Source organism: Mya arenaria, chromosome 1 (assembly GCF_026914265.1).
Source record: "Mya arenaria isolate MELC-2E11 chromosome 1, ASM2691426v1".
In the NCBI taxonomy this organism is placed as follows: domain Eukaryota; kingdom Metazoa; phylum Mollusca; class Bivalvia; order Myida; family Myidae; genus Mya; species Mya arenaria.
Window position 1 is genome coordinate 573,921 of NC_069122.1, and position 27,087 is coordinate 601,007.

General features: G+C 44.5%; 1 protein-coding gene across 1 annotated transcript in view; it reads left to right on the top strand.

The window, feature by feature from the left end:
• Positions 1-27,087, top strand: part of LOC128234827 (uncharacterized) — a 90,377-nt gene that overhangs the window by 15,236 nt on the left and 48,054 nt on the right. The window lies entirely within an intron of this gene.

The window sequence follows — 27,087 nt, forward strand, 5'->3', positions numbered from 1 at the left end:
GAAGAAGCAGTTGAGTTCATGTTCTGTGTTTTCAAAAGACCTTCCACTAGTGTTTTGTACTTTTTCAGGCATATTTGTAAATATGAGGTTGTCAGGCATACTTCTGCATTTGAGGTCAATCAGGTCTTCTGAAGTAAATACTGTAGTAAAGTTTATGAGAATTCTGGAATTAATCTATTTTGATCTATCACTAATTCTCCAGATTTAGTTATTGATTTTGAAAAAAGACGATATAAGGTCTCAGTGCTTAATACTTATGACTTTTCAACGCTCTATACATCTATTCCACAATCTTTAGTAACAAGAAATTGACTCCTCTTATCGAAAACACTTTTGCGAGGGAGAAAACTACTTATATGGCCTATTCCCGGACTGCATTGTCCCAAAAATCAAGCATGAAATTAGTATTATATACAATATATAATATTGACAATGATTGCTTACAAAACCGAATGATAAGAAACCATTGGTATGGTTCAAGAATCAGAGTTTAATTATCCCAAAATCAATAACGTACAAACAGAAACACTACAGCATACGAAACGCTTAAAAACCAATCACAATATATCAGCGAAACCTGCCGTCCTAAGTGTATTCTTGTTCGTATTTGATTAGCTGAGATTCACCATTATGACGTATGCACTGCAGGGAAGCAAATGTACAGCTACATGATACATAACAATATATCGTTTACACACTGTTAAATATTTAGATTTGTATTGTATAGTTTTGACGTCCTCTGAAACTGACTGTAGCCTAAACATACCGTCTGTCTTATGTGGTTAAAATAAAAGTATTTTGTGATATTTGGGCAATGCAGTTTTATGAAGTTTGAAAAAACATGTTATCCCTATTTTTCGCAAATAAAGTGCCATAGCTACAATGAGGGGTGTTTTCTGGGCATATAACAATTTCATTTGGCTCTAAAAATAACTCTTCGACTTTTTTAATTTGCCTCAATGTACACAAACCATCGAGGCGGAATGTCTATATTTGAAAAAACAACAACTGAATATTAGATATAGTAAATAAACTCTACAAACTACGGTACCATACAGTACCGTTTAATGTTCACTTAATGATTATGTAAAGTGATGATATGTGAAACGTTTAGAAGTAGGTTTATGGTATTGGTAACAAAGCCTCTTATGATTGTGACAGTAAATTTCTTCTAAATGCACATTTGTTTTGTCTAAATCTATGTAAACCGTGTAGAATTAACTTCAACTGTATCAAAAGTTATAGCCCTAAAATGTTGAAATGTTGTATTTTTATGTGATATATTTAGCATTTTATTCCACCAAAGATACTCCAGAATGCAGAAAATTGCTTCTTGCAAAAAACATTTCCGACGGGGGGGGGGGATGCCCCGGACCCCCTAGACCGTTCTGCCTCGGTGTTATTTTAAGTGAATTAAGGGGATTTTAAAATAACCCATATGTCGCATGCGACACTCATTTCTGTAGTTTACCATAAGTTATAGTCAAACTAAGGTATGCTTAAGATGTAGGTTAGCCCTGCACCTGGGGATTGGGTTCAGAAATGTTTACTATATGAAGACGGCATGTCTTTAACAAAACCCATAACCATAGGTCAAGGTCACAATCCCATTTTAATGTCACTGGTCAGAGATCTTGTACATGTAGTTTGCCTCATCTGCATTGCATCTTACATGCAGGAGCGTAGCTAACGCTTCGTTCATGTGGATTCATAATTGTCCTTAAGGGGTTCGGGGGCATGATTTTTTGAAGTTTCAAGTTTCAAGCTTGTCCAGAGTTTTACATCTCAATGCAAAGAGAGATTTGAAAGAACTTGGCATTAATGTTCACAATGAAACACGGCAACTCGAATGCAAATCCCCATTTATATAAGTCAAATGTCAAGGGAACACATTGAGGATGCAATTCATACATTACTAGGTGTACATGTAATTTTCACTGCCAGTGATGTAGCAAGAAAACAAACTCTATTTTTCCGAGAAAGAAATTTATTGCACAAGTCTTTGCATTGATTATAAAAGAGAATTAAAAGTAAAATACACAATATAAAACACAACAGACTCCATTTATGGAGCCTTACATTATCAAAGTACATGTATAGTAAAACATATTTTTAAAGCATTTGCTCCCATTTCTCAAAACCATGATGAAATATATATCACAACAACATGAATGACTCACAGGCTACCACAAACTGGTCTCAACTTTTATTCTACAATCATATGATGGCAATAATAATAAGGCCATTTTAATACATATATGTCACTTAAAAAGATGTATATAATAAGTGATTTAAACAGCATTCGATCCCTTATGGTTCAAAATAAAAGATGCAGAGATAAACAATTAGTGTACATGTTTACAAATATATAGAAAATCTAGATGCTTATGATTAAAGTGACACTCTTATTCCAAATCAATACATACACATGTATAACAAACATCAGTTTTGACTGATAAGCCTGTAACTACTTAAACTAAATAATGCATTTATGAAAATTATTAATTACTGATAAGAAGATTGTAACCATGTATTTAATAGCGAAAGCGCAAAACATATTAAATGATTGGTGAATGCTAAAAGATTTACTAAAAAAAAATTGGTCTACTATAGTCACATAAGGTAGAAATACCGTGTTTTATGCTCATTTCTTTAAAATCAAATTGGGTATCCTTCATAAGAACCATTGTTTTTGACATTTATTCATCCTTTTTGGAATATTTAAATAATATTATGAATTGTGGTAAATCTCATTTGGGAGTTGGAGTGCATCTTTAACAAAGCCCAAAACACCATTGGCTGCATAAAAAGTTAAAATATAACTATTCAGAAAAAAATAAACATTAATTTTGTTCATAAGAAATATACAGTCATGTTACAGTCAATTGAATCCACTATCCGAATTATTAAAAGTATTTACAAGTTTGAACTCTGGCAATGTCAAAGATGGATTTTGTTCTCCAAGCCGGTATATTGGGTTTAAAAGAGGTATAATTTCTTATTTCTTAAATTTTCACTAAAAACTATCATGTATTTGAAGGGTCGTAACTTTTTTACATTTTCGGAAAATATGCCTTAAATATGTCATGGAACTTGTCAAATGTCGGGGTTGTTTTCAGTTTGAAAATAAGAAGAATATTACATCAAGCTTGTGAAAACAAAAGCTTGCTTTAAGTAGAGCCACTGATAAATCAAACTGCCCCAACAGGTCTAGTGCAGACGACTGCAGAATTGTGTATGAAGACGGCCCACAACAAGATTCTCTTCTTTAATATATACAATATTATTCCAGTTCACCACTTGAGTAGGAATTCGTAGAAAAATTTCTAGCTTTAACACTATTTATCCACAAATTATACACACTTTGTCCGTTGATTTATCACCAAAAAACTAAATCATGATGGTTTCATCAATAACGTCCATGTGACACAGTCATGGTCGCATCTTTGGGGTCATCTCTGAATCCATCCACCCACAGAGAGGTCCTACAAAATATGATTCAAAACCACATATTAATTGTCTTCAAATATGATATCAATCATGTGTAAATTTGAAAATATATACAAGAATGCAATGTTCAAGTCATCAAATGCTACCGAAGTGGGGGAAGATTGTTTTAAAGAACTACTTGGGCTACAATGACACGGACGCATTAAAGATGCACTCTTACTCCAAAATAAGATTTACCAAAATTAATGTAATTGTATATTGATGATAATAAAAAGGATGAACAAAAGTATAAAACAATGGTTCTTATGGAGGATAATGAGTTGAGTTTGAAAGAAATGTGCAGAAAAAACAGTATTTCTAACTATGAGACAATAGTACATCACATTAAATCTTTTAGCACTCACCAATCATTTAATATCTTTGCGTGTTCAACTTTTAAATTCACAGTTACAAGCTTGTTATAAGTAATTAATTTTTACCATAAATACATTATTTAGTAAGTAGTTAAAGATTTATCAGCCAAAATGTATCTTTGATACACATGTGTATGTATTGATTTTGAATAAGAGTGTCACATTAATGCAAACCTTTGTTATACAATTAAAATTAATTACTATTACTTAAACCTCTAAGTAAGAAATACACTTTTTTCCTTAGTATTTTTCTATGAAAATTCTATCGCAACAGCAATTTCAAGACAGTGATACTCATTGATGAATAGGTCCTCAGACAGCTACATTTTCTGAGAAATTGAGATCTAACAAAATTTGATGTTTCTCCAGATAAGATTTATAGATTTAGATGAAATAAGAAAAATGATACAATGTTTGTGACCTTGTTGTTCCTTATCCCTGATTAAGCCCCTTCACTGCATTTAAAATGTGTTAAAAAAATTAAATAATGAAAGTTCCACAGTGCCTCTTAAAATGAATGAAAATCCTGTTGACTACTTCACAGATTTTAAAGCATAAAACTGGTTTTCTATGTACACATTTGGAACATCAATTAGTATCTAGTCCCTGATACTGTCAACTTCTTTTTTTAGTTGAAAAATGACAAAAGGAGAGCTTAGACTTCTAGCAGTGTTTAGCAAATAAATACACAGAAGCTCACCGTCTGATATTAATCCTGGCTCTAGTTCGGCATACTGGAAACTCAGGCCCAATGTACTGGATCTATGCGCCATCGGCAGTATCTGCAAGAGGACTGGGTGTAAATCTTGGATACCTCATTTATTAAATCATTATCAATTTGAGAAAGTTCTTATCCAAATATTAGTAGTGAACGTACTTGAAGCATGAAAAACATCTGAAAAAAATATTTAGTCTGGGATCTTAAATTTTGTTGTGGAATGTGAGTTGCGCTCAGAACAAGTACAGACTTTAAACGAGTGCATGAATCATCATCGACGCAAGTCAAGATTTCAATTGTAACAGTTGTTACTATATTCTTACTTATTTAATATTCGCTCTTATCTTTGAGCTCAAATATTCATTCATATTTAATTATTATTTAGACGTGCCTGGTAAGTTTTTTGCTCATAGTTCTTAGAATGTTTTATGTATTTAACCGCGAAGTCTCCCTTGATATATTTACCGATCACTGTCCATTGTCTTTGTATTTTGTGTTATTAATAATATGATTTTGTTAGAATATTCTTTTAGATGTTTTAGGTTTCGTTCGACTACGTATAAATAAATATTCGAACTCCGAAGTTGAGTGGTTTTGTCTTAGTACACCCGCGCTACAAATGGCTCCCCGATCGAGGTTGGCGTAGTCCAGAGCCAGGCCGTCGTGTCCTCAAGACCAGACGTTGAGGGGATTTTGTCTGCGTTTTGACGCCCAAAAGAGGTCGAGAAGCCCAGCATATCCGCCGGCACCTCCGTATTGGTATACCAGTCCCTTTCCCCACCCATCCTCCCTGATCGTGCAATATACCCCCCAGTCCTTTCCCTGGACGCTAGGGGACGCTAAACCCTTCAAGATGCACCCCTTGGGGTGTGCGGGATGATAGTTTTTGACTGGTTTCAACAGCGTCAAAGTACGCGCAAATTCGCGACATTTCGTACACAAAACGCGCTCCCATATAGCTACTAAGGGGGAGCTAATCTCGAAGGTATCTTCGGAACCAAGAGTGATAGGAGCTTGGTTCTGGTATTGAAATTTACGTCTCACCATACCCTACGTCACGCGCACGTCGGTGCGTCGCTGTCGTTATTACGTGACCGTTTCCATTCGCCTATAACGTTATTTTATACACTAAAATGCAGCACAAAATGCCGTAAAATGGGGTTGGCAATCTCGAAGATATCTCAGCATCCCTACACGTGATCAGGCTGGGACCAATTTTTCCATGTAGGGGACGCTAAACCCTTCAAGATGCACCCCTTGGGGTGTGCGGGATGATAGTTTTTGACTGGTTTCAACAGCGTCAAAGTACGCGCAAATTCGCGACATTTCGTACACAAAACGCGCTCCCATATAGCTACTAAGGGGGAGCTAATCTCGAAGGTATCTTCGGAACCAAGAGTGATAGGAGCTTGGTTCTGGTATTGAAATTTACGTCTCACCATACCCTACGTCACGCGCACGTCGGTGCGTCGCTGTCGTTATTACGTGACCGTTTCCATTCGCCTATAACGTTATTTTATACACTAAAATGCAGCACAAAATGCCGTAAAATGGGGTTGGCAATCTCGAAGATATCTCAGCATCCCTACACGTGATCAGGCTGGGACCAATTTTTCCATGTAGGGGACGCTAAACCCTTCAAGATGCACCCCTTGGGGTGTGCGGGATGATAGTTTTTGACTGGTTTCAACAGCGTCAAAGTACGCGCAAATTCGCGACATTTCGTACACAAAACGCGCTCCCATATAGCTACTAAGGGGGAGCTAATCTCGAAGGTATCTTCGGAACCAAGAGTGATAGGAGCTTGGTTCTGGTATTGAAATTTACGTCTCACCATACCCTACGTCACGCGCACGTCGGTGCGTCGCTGTCGTTATTACGTGACCGTTTCCATTCGCCTATAACGTTATTTTATACACTAAAATGCAGCACAAAATGCCGTAAAATGGGGTTGGCAATCTCGAAGATATCTCAGCATCCCTACACGTGATCAGGCTGGGACTAATTTTTCCATGTAGGGGACGCTAAACCCTTCAAGATGCACCCCTTGGGGTGTGCGGGATGATAGTTTTTGACTGGTTTCAACAGCGTCAAAGTACGCGCAAATTCGCGACATTTCGTACACAAAACGCGCTCCCATATAGCTACTAAGGGGGAGCTAATCTCGAAGGTATCTTCGGAACCAAGAGTGATAGGAGCTTGGTTCTGGTATTGAAATTTACGTCTCACCATACCCTACGTCACGCGCACGTCGGTGCGTCGCTGTCGTTATTACGTGACCGTTTCCATTCGCCTATAACGTTATTTTATACACTAAAATGCAGCACAAAATGCCGTAAAATGGGGTTGGCAATCTCGAAGATATCTCAGCATCCCTACACGTGATCAGGCTGGGACCAATTTTTCCATGTAGGGGACGCTAAACCCTTCAAGATGCACCCCTTGGGGTGTGCGGGATGATAGTTTTTGACTGGTTTCAACAGCGTCAAAGTACGCGCAAATTCGCGACATTTCGTACACAAAACGCGCTCCCATATAGCTACTAAGGGGGAGCTAATCTCGAAGGTATCTTCGGAACCAAGAGTGATAGGAGCTTGGTTCTGGTATTGAAATTTACGTCTCACCATACCCTACGTCACGCGCACGTCGGTGCGTCGCTGTCGTTATTACGTGACCGTTTCCATTCGCCTATAACGTTATTTTATACACTAAAATGCAGCACAAAATGCCGTAAAATGGGGTTGGCAATCTCGAAGATATCTCAGCATCCCTACACGTGATCAGGCTGGGACCAATTTTTCCATGTAGGGGACGCTAAACCCTTCAAGATGCACCCCTTGGGGTGTGCGGGATGATAGTTTTTGACTGGTTTCAACAGCGTCAAAGTACGCGCAAATTCGCGACATTTCGTACACAAAACGCGCTCACATATAGCTACTAAGGGGGAGCTAATCTCGAAGGTATCTTCGGAACCAAGAGTGATAGGAGCTTGGTTCTGGTATTGAAATTTACGTCTCACCATACCCTACGTCACGCGCACGTCGGTGCGTCGCTGTCGTTATTACGTGACCGTTTCCATTCGCCTATAACGTTATTTTATACACTAAAATGCAGCACAAAATGCCGTAAAATGGGGTTGGCAATCTCGAAGATATCTCAGCATCCCTACACGTGATCAGGCTGGGACCAATTTTTCCATGTAGGGGACGCTAAACCCTTCAAGATGCACCCCTTGGGGTGTGCAGGATGATAGTTTTTTGACTGGTTTCAACAGCGTCAAAGTACGCGCAAATTCGCGACATTTCGTACACAAAACGCGCTCCCATATAGCTACTAAGGGGGAGCTAATCTCGAAGGTATCTTCGGAACCAAGAGTGATAGGAGCTTGGTTCTGGTATTGAAATTTACGTCTCACCATACCCTACGTCACGCGCACGTCGGTGCGTCGCTGTCGTTATTACGTGACCGTTTCCATTCGCCTATAACGTTATTTTATACACTAAAATGCAGCACAAAATGCCGTAAAATGGGGTTGGCAATCTCGAAGATATCTCAGCATCCCTACACGTGATCAGGCTGGGACTAATTTTTCCATGTAGGGGACGCTAAACCCTTCAAGATGCACCCCTTGGGGTGTGCGGGATGATAGTTTTTGACTGGTTTCAACAGCGTCAAAGTACGCGCAAATTCGCGACATTTCGTACACAAAACGCGCTCCCATATAGCTACTAAGGGGGAGCTAATCTCGAAGGTATCTTCGGAACCAAGAGTGATAGGAGCTTGGTTCTGGTATTGAAATTTACGTCTCACCATACCCTACGTCACGCGCACGTCGGTGCGTCGCTGTCGTTATTACGTGACCGTTTCCATTCGCCTATAACGTTATTTTATACACTAAAATGCAGCACAAAATGCCGTAAAATGGGGTTGGCAATCTCGAAGATATCTCAGCATCCCTACACGTGATCAGGCTGGGACCAATTTTTCCATGTAGGGGACGCTAAACCCTTCAAGATGCACCCCTTGGGGTGTGCGGGATGATAGTTTTTGACTGGTTTCAACAGCGTCAAAGTACGCGCAAATTCGCGACATTTCGTACACAAAACGCGCTCCCATATAGCTACTAAGGGGGAGCTAATCTCGAAGGTATCTTCGGAACCAAGAGTGATAGGAGCTTGGTTCTGGTATTGAAATTTACGTCTCACCATACCCTACGTCACGCGCACGTCGGTGCGTCGCTGTCGTTATTACGTGACCGTTTCCATTCGCCTATAACGTTATTTTATACACTAAAATGCAGCACAAAATGCCGTAAAATGGGGTTGGCAATCTCGAAGATATCTCAGCATCCCTACACGTGATCAGGCTGGGACCAATTTTTCCATGTAGGGGACGCTAAACCCTTCAAGATGCACCCCTTGGGGTGTGCGGGATGATAGTTTTTGACTGGTTTCAACAGCGTCAAAGTACGCGCAAATTCGCGACATTTCGTACACAAAACGCGCTCCCATATAGCTACTAAGGGGGAGCTAATCTCGAAGGTATCTTCGGAACCAAGAGTGATAGGAGCTTGGTTCTGGTATTGAAATTTACGTCTCACCATACCCTACGTCACGCGCACGTCGGTGCGTCGCTGTCGTTATTACGTGACCGTTTCCATTCGCCTATAACGTTATTTTATACACTAAAATGCAGCACAAAATGCCGTAAAATGGGGTTGGCAATCTCGAAGATATCTCAGCATCCCTACACGTGATCAGGCTGGGACTAATTTTTCCATGTAGGGGACGCTAAACCCTTCAAGATGCACCCCTTGGGGTGTGCGGGATGATAGTTTTTGACTGGTTTCAACAGCGTCAAAGTACGCGCAAATTCGCGACATTTCGTACACAAAACGCGCTCCCATATAGCTACTAAGGGGGAGCTAATCTCGAAGGTATCTTCGGAACCAAGAGTGATAGGAGCTTGGTTCTGGTATTGAAATTTACGTCTCACCATACCCTACGTCACGCGCACGTCGGTGCGTCGCTGTCGTTATTACGTGACCGTTTCCATTCGCCTATAACGTTATTTTATACACTAAAATGCAGCACAAAATGCCGTAAAATGGGGTTGGCAATCTCGAAGATATCTCAGCATCCCTACACGTGATCAGGCTGGGACCAATTTTTCCATGTAGGGGACGCTAAACCCTTCAAGATGCACCCCTTGGGGTGTGCGGGATGATAGTTTTTGACTGGTTTCAACAGCGTCAAAGTACGCGCAAATTCGCGACATTTCGTACACAAAACGCGCTCCCATATAGCTACTAAGGGGGAGCTAATCTCGAAGGTATCTTCGGAACCAAGAGTGATAGGAGCTTGGTTCTGGTATTGAAATTTACGTCTCACCATACCCTACGTCACGCGCACGTCGGTGCGTCGCTGTCGTTATTACGTGACCGTTTCCATTCGCCTATAACGTTATTTTATACACTAAAATGCAGCACAAAATGCCGTAAAATGGGGTTGGCAATCTCGAAGATATCTCAGCATCCCTACACGTGATCAGGCTGGGACCAATTTTTCCATGTAGGGGACGCTAAACCCTTCAAGATGCACCCCTTGGGGTGTGCGGGATGATAGTTTTTGACTGGTTTCAACAGCGTCAAAGTACGCGCAAATTCGCGACATTTCGTACACAAAACGCGCTCACATATAGCTACTAAGGGGGAGCTAATCTCGAAGGTATCTTCGGAACCAAGAGTGATAGGAGCTTGGTTCTGGTATTGAAATTTACGTCTCACCATACCCTACGTCACGCGCACGTCGGTGCGTCGCTGTCGTTATTACGTGACCGTTTCCATTCGCCTATAACGTTATTTTATACACTAAAATGCAGCACAAAATGCCGTAAAATGGGGTTGGCAATCTCGAAGATATCTCAGCATCCCTACACGTGATCAGGCTGGGACCAATTTTTCCATGTAGGGGACGCTAAACCCTTCAAGATGCACCCCTTGGGGTGTGCAGGGATGATAGTTTTTTGACTGGTTTCAACAGCGTCAAAGTACGCGCAAATTCGCGACATTTCGTACACAAAACGCGCTCCCATATAGCTACTAAGGGGGAGCTAATCTCGAAGGTATCTTCGGAACCAAGAGTGATAGGAGCTTGGTTCTGGTATTGAAATTTACGTCTCACCATACCCTACGTCACGCGCACGTCGGTGCGTCGCTGTCGTTATTACGTGACCGTTTCCATTCGCCTATAACGTTATTTTATACACTAAAATGCAGCACAAAATGCCGTAAAATGGGGTTGGCAATCTCGAAGATATCTCAGCATCCCTACACGTGATCAGGCTGGGACTAATTTTTCCATGTAGGGGACGCTAAACCCTTCAAGATGCACCCCTTGGGGTGTGCGGGATGATAGTTTTTGACTGGTTTCAACAGCGTCAAAGTACGCGCAAATTCGCGACATTTCGTACACAAAACGCGCTCCCATATAGCTACTAAGGGGGAGCTAATCTCGAAGGTATCTTCGGAACCAAGAGTGATAGGAGCTTGGTTCTGGTATTGAAATTTACGTCTCACCATACCCTACGTCACGCGCACGTCGGTGCGTCGCTGTCGTTATTACGTGACCGTTTCCATTCGCCTATAACGTTATTTTATACACTAAAATGCAGCACAAAATGCCGTAAAATGGGGTTGGCAATCTCGAAGATATCTCAGCATCCCTACACGTGATCAGGCTGGGACCAATTTTTCCATGTAGGGGACGCTAAACCCTTCAAGATGCACCCCTTGGGGTGTGCGGGATGATAGTTTTTGACTGGTTTCAACAGCGTCAAAGTACGCGCAAATTCGCGACATTTCGTACACAAAACGCGCTCCCATATAGCTACTAAGGGGGAGCTAATCTCGAAGGTATCTTCGGAACCAAGAGTGATAGGAGCTTGGTTCTGGTATTGAAATTTACGTCTCACCATACCCTACGTCACGCGCACGTCGGTGCGTCGCTGTCGTTATTACGTGACCGTTTCCATTCGCCTATAACGTTATTTTATACACTAAAATGCAGCACAAAATGCCGTAAAATGGGGTTGGCAATCTCGAAGATATCTCAGCATCCCTACACGTGATCAGGCTGGGACCAATTTTTCCATGTAGGGGACGCTAAACCCTTCAAGATGCACCCCTTGGGGTGTGCGGGATGATAGTTTTTGACTGGTTTCAACAGCGTCAAAGTACGCGCAAATTCGCGACATTTCGTACACAAAACGCGCTCACATATAGCTACTAAGGGGGAGCTAATCTCGAAGGTATCTTCGGAACCAAGAGTGATAGGAGCTTGGTTCTGGTATTGAAATTTACGTCTCACCATACCCTACGTCACGCGCACGTCGGTGCGTCGCTGTCGTTATTACGTGACCGTTTCCATTCGCCTATAACGTTATTTTATACACTAAAATGCAGCACAAAATGCCGTAAAATGGGGTTGGCAATCTCGAAGATATCTCAGCATCCCTACACGTGATCAGGCTGGGACCAATTTTTCCATGTAGGGGACGCTAAACCCTTCAAGATGCACCCCTTGGGGTGTGCGGGATGATAGTTTTTGACTGGTTTCAACAGCGTCAAAGTACGCGCAAATTCGCGACATTTCGTACACAAAACGCGCTCCCATATAGCTACTAAGGGGGAGCTAATCTCGAAGGTATCTTCGGAACCAAGAGTGATAGGAGCTTGGTTCTGGTATTGAAATTTACGTCTCACCATACCCTACGTCACGCGCACGTCGGTGCGTCGCTGTCGTTATTACGTGACCGTTTCCATTCGCCTATAACGTTATTTTATACACTAAAATGCAGCACAAAATGCCGTAAAATGGGGTTGGCAATCTCGAAGATATCTCAGCATCCCTACACGTGATCAGGCTGGGACCAATTTTTCCATGTAGGGGACGCTAAACCCTTCAAGATGCACCCCTTGGGGTGTGCGGGATGATAGTTTTTGACTGGTTTCAACAGCGTCAAAGTACGCGCAAATTCGCGACATTTCGTACACAAAACGCGCTCCCATATAGCTACTAAGGGGGAGCTAATCTCGAAGGTATCTTCGGAACCAAGAGTGATAGGAGCTTGGTTCTGGTATTGAAATTTACGTCTCACCATACCCTACGTCACGCGCACGTCGGTGCGTCGCTGTCGTTATTACGTGACCGTTTCCATTCGCCTATAACGTTATTTTATACACTAAAATGCAGCACAAAATGCCGTAAAATGGGGTTGGCAATCTCGAAGATATCTCAGCATCCCTACACGTGATCAGGCTGGGACCAATTTTTCCATGTAGGGGACGCTAAACCCTTCAAGATGCACCCCTTGGGGTGTGCGGGATGATAGTTTTTGACTGGTTTCAACAGCGTCAAAGTACGCGCAAATTCGCGACATTTCGTACACAAAACGCGCTCCCATATAGCTACTAAGGGGGAGCTAATCTCGAAGGTATCTTCGGAACCAAGAGTGATAGGAGCTTGGTTCTGGTATTGAAATTTACGTCTCACCATACCCTACGTCACGCGCACGTCGGTGCGTCGCTGTCGTTATTACGTGACCGTTTCCATTCGCCTATAACGTTATTTTATACACTAAAATGCAGCACAAAATGCCGTAAAATGGGGTTGGCAATCTCGAAGATATCTCAGCATCCCTACACGTGATCAGGCTGGGACCAATTTTTCCATGTAGGGGACGCTAAACCCTTCAAGATGCACCCCTTGGGGTGTGCGGGATGATAGTTTTTGACTGGTTTCAACAGCGTCAAAGTACGCGCAAATTCGCGACATTTCGTACACAAAACGCGCTCCCATATAGCTACTAAGGGGGAGCTAATCTCGAAGGTATCTTCGGAACCAAGAGTGATAGGAGCTTGGTTCTGGTATTGAAATTTACGTCTCACCATACCCTACGTCACGCGCACGTCGGTGCGTCGCTGTCGTTATTACGTGACCGTTTCCATTCGCCTATAACGTTATTTTATACACTAAAATGCAGCACAAAATGCCGTAAAATGGGGTTGGCAATCTCGAAGATATCTCAGCATCCCTACACGTGATCAGGCTGGGACCAATTTTTCCATGTAGGGGACGCTAAACCCTTCAAGATGCACCCCTTGGGGTGTGCGGGATGATAGTTTTTGACTGGTTTCAACAGCGTCAAAGTACGCGCAAATTCGCGACATTTCGTACACAAAACGCGCTCCCATATAGCTACTAAGGGGGAGCTAATCTCGAAGGTATCTTCGGAACCAAGAGTGATAGGAGCTTGGTTCTGGTATTGAAATTTACGTCTCACCATACCCTACGTCACGCGCACGTCGGTGCGTCGCTGTCGTTATTACGTGACCGTTTCCATTCGCCTATAACGTTATTTTATACACTAAAATGCAGCACAAAATGCCGTAAAATGGGGTTGGCAATCTCGAAGATATCTCAGCATCCCTACACGTGATCAGGCTGGGACCAATTTTTCCATGTAGGGGACGCTAAACCCTTCAAGATGCACCCCTTGGGGTGTGCGGGATGATAGTTTTTGACTGGTTTCAACAGCGTCAAAGTACGCGCAAATTCGCGACATTTCGTACACAAAACGCGCTCCCATATAGCTACTAAGGGGGAGCTAATCTCGAAGGTATCTTCGGAACCAAGAGTGATAGGAGCTTGGTTCTGGTATTGAAATTTACGTCTCACCATACCCTACGTCACGCGCACGTCGGTGCGTCGCTGTCGTTATTACGTGACCGTTTCCATTCGCCTATAACGTTATTTTATACACTAAAATGCAGCACAAAATGCCGTAAAATGGGGTTGGCAATCTCGAAGATATCTCAGCATCCCTACACGTGATCAGGCTGGGACCAATTTTTCCATGTAGGGGACGCTAAACCCTTCAAGATGCACCCCTTGGGGTGTGCGGGATGATAGTTTTTGACTGGTTTCAACAGCGTCAAAGTACGCGCAAATTCGCGACATTTCGTACACAAAACGCGCTCCCATATAGCTACTAAGGGGGAGCTAATCTCGAAGGTATCTTCGGAACCAAGAGTGATAGGAGCTTGGTTCTGGTATTGAAATTTACGTCTCACCATACCCTACGTCACGCGCACGTCGGTGCGTCGCTGTCGTTATTACGTGACCGTTTCCATTCGCCTATAACGTTATTTTATACACTAAAATGCAGCACAAAATGCCGTAAAATGGGGTTGGCAATCTCGAAGATATCTCAGCATCCCTACACGTGATCAGGCTGGGACCAATTTTTCCATGTAGGGGACGCTAAACCCTTCAAGATGCACCCCTTGGGGTGTGCGGGATGATAGTTTTTGACTGGTTTCAACAGCGTCAAAGTACGCGCAAATTCGCGACATTTCGTACACAAAACGCGCTCCCATATAGCTACTAAGGGGGAGCTAATCTCGAAGGTATCTTCGGAACCAAGAGTGATAGGAGCTTGGTTCTGGTATTGAAATTTACGTCTCACCATACCCTACGTCACGCGCACGTCGGTGCGTCGCTGTCGTTATTACGTGACCGTTTCCATTCGCCTATAACGTTATTTTATACACTAAAATGCAGCACAAAATGCCGTAAAATGGGGTTGGCAATCTCGAAGATATCTCAGCATCCCTACACGTGATCAGGCTGGGACCAATTTTTCCATGTAGGGGACGCTAAACCCTTCAAGATGCACCCCTTGGGGTGTGCGGGATGATAGTTTTTGACTGGTTTCAACAGCGTCAAAGTACGCGCAAATTCGCGACATTTCGTACACAAAACGCGCTCCCATATAGCTACTAAGGGGGAGCTAATCTCGAAGGTATCTTCGGAACCAAGAGTGATAGGAGCTTGGTTCTGGTATTGAAATTTACGTCTCACCATACCCTACGTCACGCGCACGTCGGTGCGTCGCTGTCGTTATTACGTGACCGTTTCCATTCGCCTATAACGTTATTTTATACACTAAAATGCAGCACAAAATGCCGTAAAATGGGGTTGGCAATCTCGAAGATATCTCAGCATCCCTACACGTGATCAGGCTGGGACCAATTTTTCCATGTAGGGGACGCTAAACCCTTCAAGATGCACCCCTTGGGGTGTGCGGGATGATAGTTTTTGACTGGTTTCAACAGCGTCAAAGTACGCGCAAATTCGCGACATTTCGTACACAAAACGCGCTCCCATATAGCTACTAAGGGGGAGCTAATCTCGAAGGTATCTTCGGAACCAAGAGTGATAGGAGCTTGGTTCTGGTATTGAAATTTACGTCTCACCATACCCTACGTCACGCGCACGTCGGTGCGTCGCTGTCGTTATTACGTGACCGTTTCCATTCGCCTATAACGTTATTTTATACACTAAAATGCAGCACAAAATGCCGTAAAATGGGGTTGGCAATCTCGAAGATATCTCAGCATCCCTACACGTGATCAGGCTGGGACCAATTTTTCCATGTAGGGGACGCTAAACCCTTCAAGATGCACCCCTTGGGGTGTGCGGGATGATAGTTTTTGACTGGTTTCAACAGCGTCAAAGTACGCGCAAATTCGCGACATTTCGTACACAAAACGCGCTCCCCATATAGCTACTAAGGGGGAGCTAATCTCGAAGGTATCTTCGGAACCAAGAGTGATAGGAGCTTGGTTCTGGTATTGAAATTTACGTCTCACCATACCCTACGTCACGCGCACGTCGGTGCGTCGCTGTCGTTATTACGTGACCGTTTCCATTCGCCTATAACGTTATTTTATACACTAAAATGCAGCACAAAATGCCGTAAAATGGGGTTGGCAATCTCGAAGATATCTCAGCATCCCTACACGTGATCAGGCTGGGACCAATTTTTCCATGTAGGGAACGCTAAACCCTTCAAGATGCACCCCTTGGGGTGTGCGGGATGATAGTTTTTGACTGGTTTCAACAGCGTCAAAGTACGCGCAAATTCGCGACATTTCGTACACAAAACGCGCTCCCATATAGCTACTAAGGGGGAGCTAATCTCGAAGGTATCTTCGGAACCAAGAGTGATAGGAGCTTGGTTCTGGTATTGAAATTTACGTCTCACCATACCCTACGTCACGCGCACGTCGGTGCGTCGCTGTCGTTATTACGTGACCGTTTCCATTCGCCTATAACGTTATTTTATACACTAAAATGCAGCACAAAATGCCGTAAATGGGGTTGGCAATCTCGAAGATATCTCAGCATCCCTACACGTGATCAGGCTGGACCAATTTTTCCATGTAGGGGACGCTAAACCCTTCAAGATGCACCCCTTGGGGTGTGCGGGATGATAGTTTTTGACTGGTTTCAACAGCGTCAAAGTACGCGCAAATTCGCGACATTTCGTACACAAAACGCGCTCCCATATAGCTACTAAGGGGGAGCTAATCTCGAAGGTATCTTCGGAACCAAGAGTGATAGGAGCTTGGTTCTGGTATTGAAATTTACGTCTCACCATACCCTACGTCACGCGCACGTCGGTGCGTCGCTGTCGTTATTACGTGACCGTTTCCATTCGCCTATAACGTTATTTTATACACTAAAATGCAGCACAAAATGCCGTAAAATGGGGTTGGCAATCTCGAAGATATCTCAGCATCCCTACACGTGATCAGGCTGGGACCAATTTTTCCATGTAGGGGACGCTAAACCCTTCAAGATGCACCCCTTGGGGTGTGCGGGATGATAGTTTTTGACTGGTTTCAACAGCGTCAAAGTACGCGCAAATTCGCGACATTTCGTACACAAAACGCGCTCCCATATAGCTACTAAGGGGGAGCTAATCTCGAAGGTATCTTCGGAACCAAGAGTGATAGGAGCTTGGTTCTGGTATTGAAATTTACGTCTCACCATACCCTACGTCACGCGCACGTCGGTGCGTCGCTGTCGTTATTACGTGACCGTTTCCATTCGCCTATAACGTTATTTTATACACTAAAATGCAGCACAAAATGCCGTAAAATGGGGTTGGCAATCTCGAAGATATCTCAGCATCCCTACACGTGATCAGGCTGGGACCAATTTTTCCATGTAGGGGACGCTAAACCCTTCAAGATGCACCCCTTGGGGTGTGCGGGATGATAGTTTTTGACTGGTTTCAACAGCGTCAAAGTACGCGCAAATTCGCGACATTTCGTACACAAAACGCGCTCCCATATAGCTACTAAGGGGGAGCTAATCTCGAAGGTATCTTCGGAACCAAGAGTGATAGGAGCTTGGTTCTGGTATTGAAATTTACGTCTCACCATACCCTACGTCACGCGCACGTCGGTGCGTCGCTGTCGTTATTACGTGACCGTTTCCATTCGCCTATAACGTTATTTTATACACTAAAATGCAGCACAAAATGCCGTAAAATGGGGTTGGCAATCTCGAAGATATCTCAGCATCCCTACACGTGATCAGGCTGGGACCAATTTTTCCATGTAGGGGACGCTAAACCCTTCAAGATGCACCCCTTGGGGTGTGCGGGATGATAGTTTTTGACTGGTTTCAACAGCGTCAAAGTACGCGCAAATTCGCGACATTTCGTACACAAAACGCGCTCCCATATAGCTACTAAGGGGGAGCTAATCTCGAAGGTATCTTCGGAACCAAGAGTGATAGGAGCTTGGTTCTGGTATTGAAATTTACGTCTCACCATACCCTACGTCACGCGCACGTCGGTGCGTCGCTGTCGTTATTACGTGACCGTTTCCATTCGCCTATAACGTTATTTTATACACTAAAATGCAGCACAAAATGCCGTAAAATGGGGTTGGCAATCTCGAAGATATCTCAGCATCCCTACACGTGATCAGGCTGGGACCAATTTTTCCATGTAGGGGACGCTAAACCCTTCAAGATGCACCCCTTGGGGTGTGCGGGATGATAGTTTTTGACTGGTTTCAACAGCGTCAAAGTACGCGCAAATTCGCGACATTTCGTACACAAAACGCGCTCCCATATAGCTACTAAGGGGGAGCTAATCTCGAAGGTATCTTCGGAACCAAGAGTGATAGGAGCTTGGTTCTGGTATTGAAATTTACGTCTCACCATACCCTACGTCACGCGCACGTCGGTGCGTCGCTGTCGTTATTACGTGACCGTTTCCATTCGCCTATAACGTTATTTTATACACTAAAATGCAGCACAAAATGCCGTAAAATGGGGTTGGCAATCTCGAAGATATCTCAGCATCCCTACACGTGATCAGGCTGGGACCAATTTTTCCATGTAGGGGACGCTAAACCCTTCAAGATGCACCCCTTGGGGTGTGCGGGATGATAGTTTTTGACTGGTTTCAACAGCGTCAAAGTACGCGCAAATTCGCGACATTTCGTACACAAAACGCGCTCCCATATAGCTACTAAGGGGGAGCTAATCTCGAAGGTATCTTCGGAACCAAGAGTGATAGGAGCTTGGTTCTGGTATTGAAATTTACGTCTCACCATACCCTACGTCACGCGCACGTCGGTGCGTCGCTGTCGTTATTACGTGACCGTTTCCATTCGCCTATAACGTTATTTTATACACTAAAATGCAGCACAAAATGCCGTAAAATGGGGTTGGCAATCTCGAAGATATCTCAGCATCCCTACACGTGATCAGGCTGGGACCAATTTTTCCATGTAGGGGACGCTAAACCCTTCAAGATGCACCCCTTGGGGTGTGCGGGATGATAGTTTTTGACTGGTTTCAACAGCGTCAAAGTACGCGCAAATTCGCGACATTTCGTACACAAAACGCGCTCCCATATAGCTACTAAGGGGGAGCTAATCTCGAAGGTATCTTCGGAACCAAGAGTGATAGGAGCTTGGTTCTGGTATTGAAATTTACGTCTCACCATACCCTACGTCACGCGCACGTCGGTGCGTCGCTGTCGTTATTACGTGACCGTTTCCATTCGCCTATAACGTTATTTTATACACTAAAATGCAGCACAAAATGCCGTAAAATGGGGTTGGCAATCTCGAAGATATCTCAGCATCCCTACACGTGATCAGGCTGGGACCAATTTTTCCATGTAGGGGACGCTAAACCCTTCAAGATGCACCCCTTGGGGTGTGCGGGATGATAGTTTTTGACTGGTTTCAACAGCGTCAAAGTACGCGCAAATTCGCGACATTTCGTACACAAAACGCGCTCCCATATAGCTACTAAGGGGGAGCTAATCTCGAAGGTATCTTCGGAACCAAGAGTGATAGGAGCTTGGTTCTGGTATTGAAATTTACGTCTCACCATACCCTACGTCACGCGCACGTCGGTGCGTCGCTGTCGTTATTACGTGACCGTTTCCATTCGCCTATAACGTTATTTTATACACTAAAATGCAGCACAAAATGCCGTAAAATGGGGTTGGCAATCTCGAAGATATCTCAGCATCCCTACACGTGATCAGGCTGGGACCAATTTTTCCATGTAGGGGACGCTAAACCCTTCAAGATGCACCCCTTGGGGTGTGCGGGATGATAGTTTTTGACTGGTTTCAACAGCGTCAAAGTACGCGCAAATTCGCGACATTTCGTACACAAAACGCGCTCCCATATAGCTACTAAGGGGGAGCTAATCTCGAAGGTATCTTCGGAACCAAGAGTGATAGGAGCTTGGTTCTGGTATTGAAATTTACGTCTCACCATACCCTACGTCACGCGCACGTCGGTGCGTCGCTGTCGTTATTACGTGACCGTTTCCATTCGCCTATAACGTTATTTTATACACTAAAATGCAGCACAAAATGCCGTAAAATGGGGTTGGCAATCTCGAAGATATCTCAGCATCCCTACACGTGATCAGGCTGGGACCAATTTTTCCATGTAGGGGACGCTAAACCCTTCAAGATGCACCCCTTGGGGTGTGCGGGATGATAGTTTTTGACTGGTTTCAACAGCGTCAAAGTACGCGCAAATTCGCGACATTTCGTACACAAAACGCGCTCCCATATAGCTACTAAGGGGGAGCTAATCTCGAAGGTATCTTCGGAACCAAGAGTGATAGGAGCTTGGTTCTGGTATTGAAATTTACGTCTCACCATACCCTACGTCACGCGCACGTCGGTGCGTCGCTGTCGTTATTACGTGACCGTTTCCATTCGCCTATAACGTTATTTTATACACTAAAATGCAGCACAAAATGCCGTAAAATGGGGTTGGCAATCTCGAAGATATCTCAGCATCCCTACACGTGATCAGGCTGGGACCAATTTTTCCATGTAGGGGACGCTAAAACCCTTCAAGATGCACCCCTTGGGGTGTGCGGGATGATAGTTTTTGACTGGTTTCAACAGCGTCAAAGTACGCGCAAATTCGCGACATTTCGTACACAAAACGCGCTCCCATATAGCTACTAAGGGGGAGCTAATCTCGAAGGTATCTTCGGAACCAAGAGTGATAGGAGCTTGGTTCTGGTATTGAAATTTACGTCTCACCATACCCTACGTCACGCGCACGTCGGTGCGTCGCTGTCGTTATTACGTGACCGTTTCCATTCGCCTATAACGTTATTTTATACACTAAAATGCAGCACAAAATGCCGTAAAATGGGGTTGGCAATCTCGAAGATATCTCAGCATCCCTACACGTGATCAGGCTGGACCAATTTTTCCATGTAGGGGACGCTAAACCTTCAAGATGCACCCATTGGGGTGTGCGGGATGATAGTTTTTTACTGGTTTCAACAGCGTCAAAGTACGCGCAAATTCGCGACATTTCGTACACAAAACGCGCTCCCATATAGCTACTAAGGGGGAGCTAATCTCGAAGGTATCTTCGGAACCAAGGTGATAGGAGCTTGGTTCTGGTATTGAAATTTACGTCTCACCATACCCTACGTCACGCGCCGTCGGTGCGTCGCTGTCGTTATTACGTGACCGTTTCCATTCGCCTAACGTTATTTTATACACTAAAATGCAGCACAAAATGCCGTAAAATGGGGTTGGCAATCTCGAAGATATCTCAGCATCCCTACACGTGATCAGGCTGGGACCAATTTTTCCATGTAGGGACGCTAAACCCTTCAAGATGCACCCCTTGGGGTTGCGGGATGATAGGTTTTGACTGGTTTCAACAGCGTCAAAGTACGCGCAAATTCGCGACATTTCGTACACAAAACGCGCTCCCATATAGCTACTAAGGGGGAGCTAATCTCGAAGGTATCTTCGGAACCAAGAGTGATAGGAGCTTGGTTCTGGTATTGAAATTTACGTCTCACCATACCCTACGTCACGCGCACGTCGGTGCGTCGCTGTCGTTATTACGTGACCGTTTCCATTCGCCTATAACGTTATTTTATACACTAAAATGCAGCACAAAATGCCGTAAAATGGGGTTGGCAATCTCGAAGATATCTCAGCATCCCTACACGTGATCAGGCTGGGACCAATTTTTCCATGTAGGGGACGCTAAACCCTTCAAGATGCACCCCTTGGGTGTGCGGGATGATAGTTTTTGACTGGTTTCAACAGCGTCAAAGTACGCGCAAATTCGCGACATTTCGTACACAAAACGCGCTCCCATATAGCTACTAAGGGGGAGCTAATCTCGAAGGTATCTTCGGAACCAAGAGTGATAGGAGCTTGGTTCTGGTATTGAAATTTACGTCTCACCATACCCTACGTCACGCGCACGTCGGTGCGTCGCTGTCGTTATTACGTGACCGTTTCCATTCGCCTATAACGTTATTTTATACACTAAAATGCAGCACAAAATGCCGTAAAATGGGGTTGGCAATCTCGAAGATATCTCAGCATCCCTACACGTGATCAGGCTGGGACCAATTTTTCCATGTAGGGGACGCTAAACCCTTCAAGATGCACCCCTTGGGGTGTGCGGGATGATAGTTTTTGACTGGTTTCAACAGCGTCAAAGTACGCGCAAATTCGCGACATTTCGTACACAAAACGCGCTCCCATATAGCTACTAAGGGGGAGCTAATCTCGAAGGTATCTTCGGAACCAAGAGTGATAGGAGCTTGGTTCTGGTATTGAAATTTACGTCTCACCATACCCTACGTCACGCGCACGTCGGTGCGTCGCTGTCGTTATTACGTGACCGTTTCCATTCGCCTATAACGTTATTTTATACACTAAAATGCAGCACAAAATGCCGTAAAATGGGGTTGGCAATCTCGAAGATATCTCAGCATCCCTACACGTGATCAGGCTGGGACCAATTTTTCCATGTAGGGGACGCTAAACCCTTCAAGATGCACCCCTTGGGGTGTGCGGGATGATAGTTTTGACTGGTTTCAACAGCGTCAAAGTACGCGCAAATTCGCGACATTTCGTACACAAAACGCGCTCCCATATAGCTACTAAGGGGGAGCTAATCTCGAAGGTATCTTCGGAACCAAGAGTGATAGGAGCTTGGTTCTGGTATTGAAATTTACGTCTCACCATACCCTACGTCACGCGCACGTCGGTGCGTCGCTGGCGTTATTACGTGACCGTTTCCATTCGCCTATAACGTTATTTTATACACTAAAATGCAGCACAAAATGCCGTAAAATGGGGTTGGCAATCTCGAAGATATCTCAGCATCCCTACACGTGATCAGGCTGGGACCAATTTTTCCATGTAGGGGACGCTAAACCCTTCAAGATGCACCCCTTGGGGTGTGCGGGATGATAGTTTTTTGACTGGTTTCAACAGCGTCAAAGTACGCGCAAATTCGCGACATTTCGTACACAAAACGCGCTCCCATATAGCTACTAAGGGGGAGCTAATCTCGAAGGTATCTTCGGAACCAAGAGTGATAGGAGCTTGGTTCTGGTATTGAAATTTACGTCTCACCATACCCTACGTCACGCGCACGTCGGTGCGTCGCTGTCGTTATTACGTGACCGTTTCCATTCGCCTATAACGTTATTTTATACACTAAAATGCAGCACAAAATGCCGTAAAATGGGGTTGGCAATCTCGAAGATATCTCAGCATCCCTACACGTGATCAGGCTGGGACCAATTTTTCCATGTAGGGGACGCTAAACCCTTCAAGATGCACCCCTTGGGGTGTGCGGGATGATAGTTTTTGACTGGTTTCAACAGCGTCAAAGTACGCGCAAATTCGCGACATTTCGTACACAAAACGCGCTCCCATATAGCTACTAAGGGGGAGCTAATCTCGAAGGTATCTTCGGAACCAAGAGTGATAGGAGCTTGGTTCTGGTATTGAAATTTACGTCTCACCATACCCTACGTCACGCGCACGTCGGTGCGTCGCTGTCGTTATTACGTGACCGTTTCCATTCGCCTATAACGTTATTTTATACACTAAAATGCAGCACAAAAATGCCGTAAAATGGGGTTGGCAATCTCGAAGATATCTCAGCATCCCTACACGTGATCAGGCTGGGACCAATTTTTCCATGTAGGGGACGCTAAACCCTTCAAGATGCACCCCTTGGGGTGTGCGGGATGATAGTTTTGACTGGTTTCAACAGCGTCAAAGTACGCGCAAATTCGCGACATTTCGTACACAAAACGCGCTCCCATATAGCTACTAAGGGGGAGCTAATCTCGAAGGTATCTTCGGAACCAAGAGTGATAGGAGCTTGGTTCTGGTATTGAAATTTACGTCTCACCATACCCTACGTCACGCGCACGTCGGTGCGTCGCTGTCGTTATTACGTGACCGTTTCCATTCGCCTATAACGTTATTTTATACACTAAAATGCAGCACAAAATGCCGTAAAATGGGGTTGGCAATCTCGAAGATATCTCAGCATCCCTACACGTGATCAGGCTGGGACCAATTTTTCCATGTAGGGGACGCTAAACCCTTCAAGATGCACCCCTTGGGGTGTGCGGGATGATAGTTTTTGACTGGTTTCAACAGCGTCAAAGTACGCGCAAATTCGCGACATTTCGTACACAAAACGCGCTCCCATATAGCTACTAAGGGGGAGCTAATCTCGAAGGTATCTTCGGAACCAAGAGTGATAGGAGCTTGGTTCTGGTATTGAAATTTACGTCTCACCATACCCTACGTCACGCGCACGTCGGTGCGTCGCTGTCGTTATTACGTGACCGTTTCCATTCGCCTATAACGTTATTTTATACACTAAAATGCAGCACAAAATGCCGTAAAATGGGGTTGGCAATCTCGAAGATATCTCAGCATCCCTACACGTGATCAGGCTGGGACCAATTTTTCCATGTAGGGGACGCTAAACCCTTCAAGATGCACCCCTTGGGGTGTGCGGGATGATAGTTTTTGACTGGTTTCAACAGCGTCAAAGTACGCGCAAATTCGCGACATTTCGTACACAAAAACGCGCTCATATAGCTACTAAGGGGGAGCTAATCTCGAAGGTATCTTCGGAACCAAGAGTGATAGGAGCTTGGTTCTGGTATTGAAATTTACGTCTCACCATACCCTACGTCACGCGCACGTCGGTGCGTCGCTGTCGTTATTACGTGACCGTTTCCATTCGCCTATAACGTTATTTTATACACTAAAATGCAGCACAAAATGCCGTAAAATGGGGTTGGCAATCTCGAAGATATCTCAGCATCCCACACGTGATCAGCTGGGACCAATTTTTCCATGTAGGGGACGCTAAAACCTCAGATGCACCCCTTGGGGTGTGCGGGATGATAGTTTTTGACTGGTTTCAACAGCGTCAAAGTACGCGCAAATTCGCGACATTTCGTACACAAAACGCGCTCCCATATAGCTACTAAGGGGGAGCTAATCTCGAAGGTATCTTCGGAACCAAGAGTGATAGGAGCTTGGTTCTGGTATTGAAATTTACGTCTCACCATACCCTACGTCACGCGCACGTCGGTGCGTCGCTGTCGTTATTACGTGACCGTTTCCATTCGCCTATAACGTTATTTTATACACTAAAATGCAGCACAAAATGCCGTAAAATGGGGTTGGCAATCTCGAATATCTCAGCATCCCTACACGTGATCAGGCTGGGACCAATTTTTCCATGTAGGGGACGCTAAACCCTTCAAGATGCACCCCTTGGGTGTGCGGGATGATAGTTTTTGACTGGTTTCAACAGCGTCAAAGTACGCGCAAATTCGCGACATTTCGTACACAAAACGCGCTCCCATATAGCTACTAAGGGGAGCTAATCTCGAAGGTATCTTCGGAACCAAGAGTGATAGGAGCTTGGTTCTGGTATTGAAATTTACGTCTCACCATACCCTACGTCACGCGCACGTCGGTGCGTCGCTGTCGTTTATTACGTGACCGTTTCCATTCGCCTATAACGTTATTTTATACACTAAAATGCAGCACAAAATGCCGTAAAATGGGGTTGGCAATCTCGAAGATATCTCAGCATCCTACACGTGATCAGGCTGGGACCAATTTTTCCATGTAGGGGACGCTAACCCTTCAAGATGCACCCCTTGGGTGTGCGGGATGATAGTTTTTGACTGGTTTCAACAGCGTCAAAGTACGCGCAAATTCGCGGACATTTCGTACACAAAACGCGCTCCATATAGCTACTAAGGGGGAGCTAATCTCGAAGGTATCTTCGGAACCCAGAGTGATAGGAGCTTGGTTCTGGTATTGAAATTTACGTCTCACCATACCCTACGTCACGCGCACGTCGGTGCGTCGCTGTCGTTATTACGTGACCGTTTCCATTCGCCTATAACGTTATTTATACACTAAAATGCAGCACAAAATGCCGTAAAATGGGGTTGGCAATCTCGAAGATATCTCAGCATCCCTACACGTGATCAGGCTGGGACCAATTTTCCATGTAGGGGACGCTAACCCTTCAAGATGCACCCTTGGGGTGTGCGGGATGATAGTTTTTGACTGGTTTCAACAGCGTCAAAGTACGCGCAAATTCGCGACATTTCGTACACAAAACGCGCTCCCATATAGCTACTAAGGGGAGCTAATCTCGAAGGTACTTCGGAACCAAGAGTGATAGGAGCTTGGTTCTGGTATTGAAATTTACGTCTCACCATACCCTACGTCACCGCACGTCGGTGCGTCGCTGTCGTTATTACGTGACCGTTTCCATTCGCCTATAACGTTTATTTATACACTAAAATGCAGCACAAATGCCGTAAAATGGGTTGGCAATCTCGAAGATATCTCAGCATCCCTACACGTGATCAGGCTGGGACAATTTTTCCATGTATGGGACGCTAAACCCATCAAGATGCACCCTTGGGGTTTGCGGGATGATAGTTTTTGACTGGTTTCTAGAGCGTCAAAATATGCGCAAATTCGCGACATTTCGTAAACAAAACGCGCTCCCATATAGCTACTAAGGGGAGCTAATCTCGAAGGTATCTTCGGAACAAGAGTGATAGGAGCTTGGTTCTGGTATTGAAATTTACGTCTCACCATACCCTACGTCACGCGCACGTCGGTGCGTCGCTGTCGTTATTACGTGACCGTTCCATTCGCCTATAACGTTATTTATACACTAAAATGCAGCACAAATGCCGTAAAATGGGGTTGGCAATCTCGAAGATATCTCAGCATCCCTACACGTATCAGGCTGGG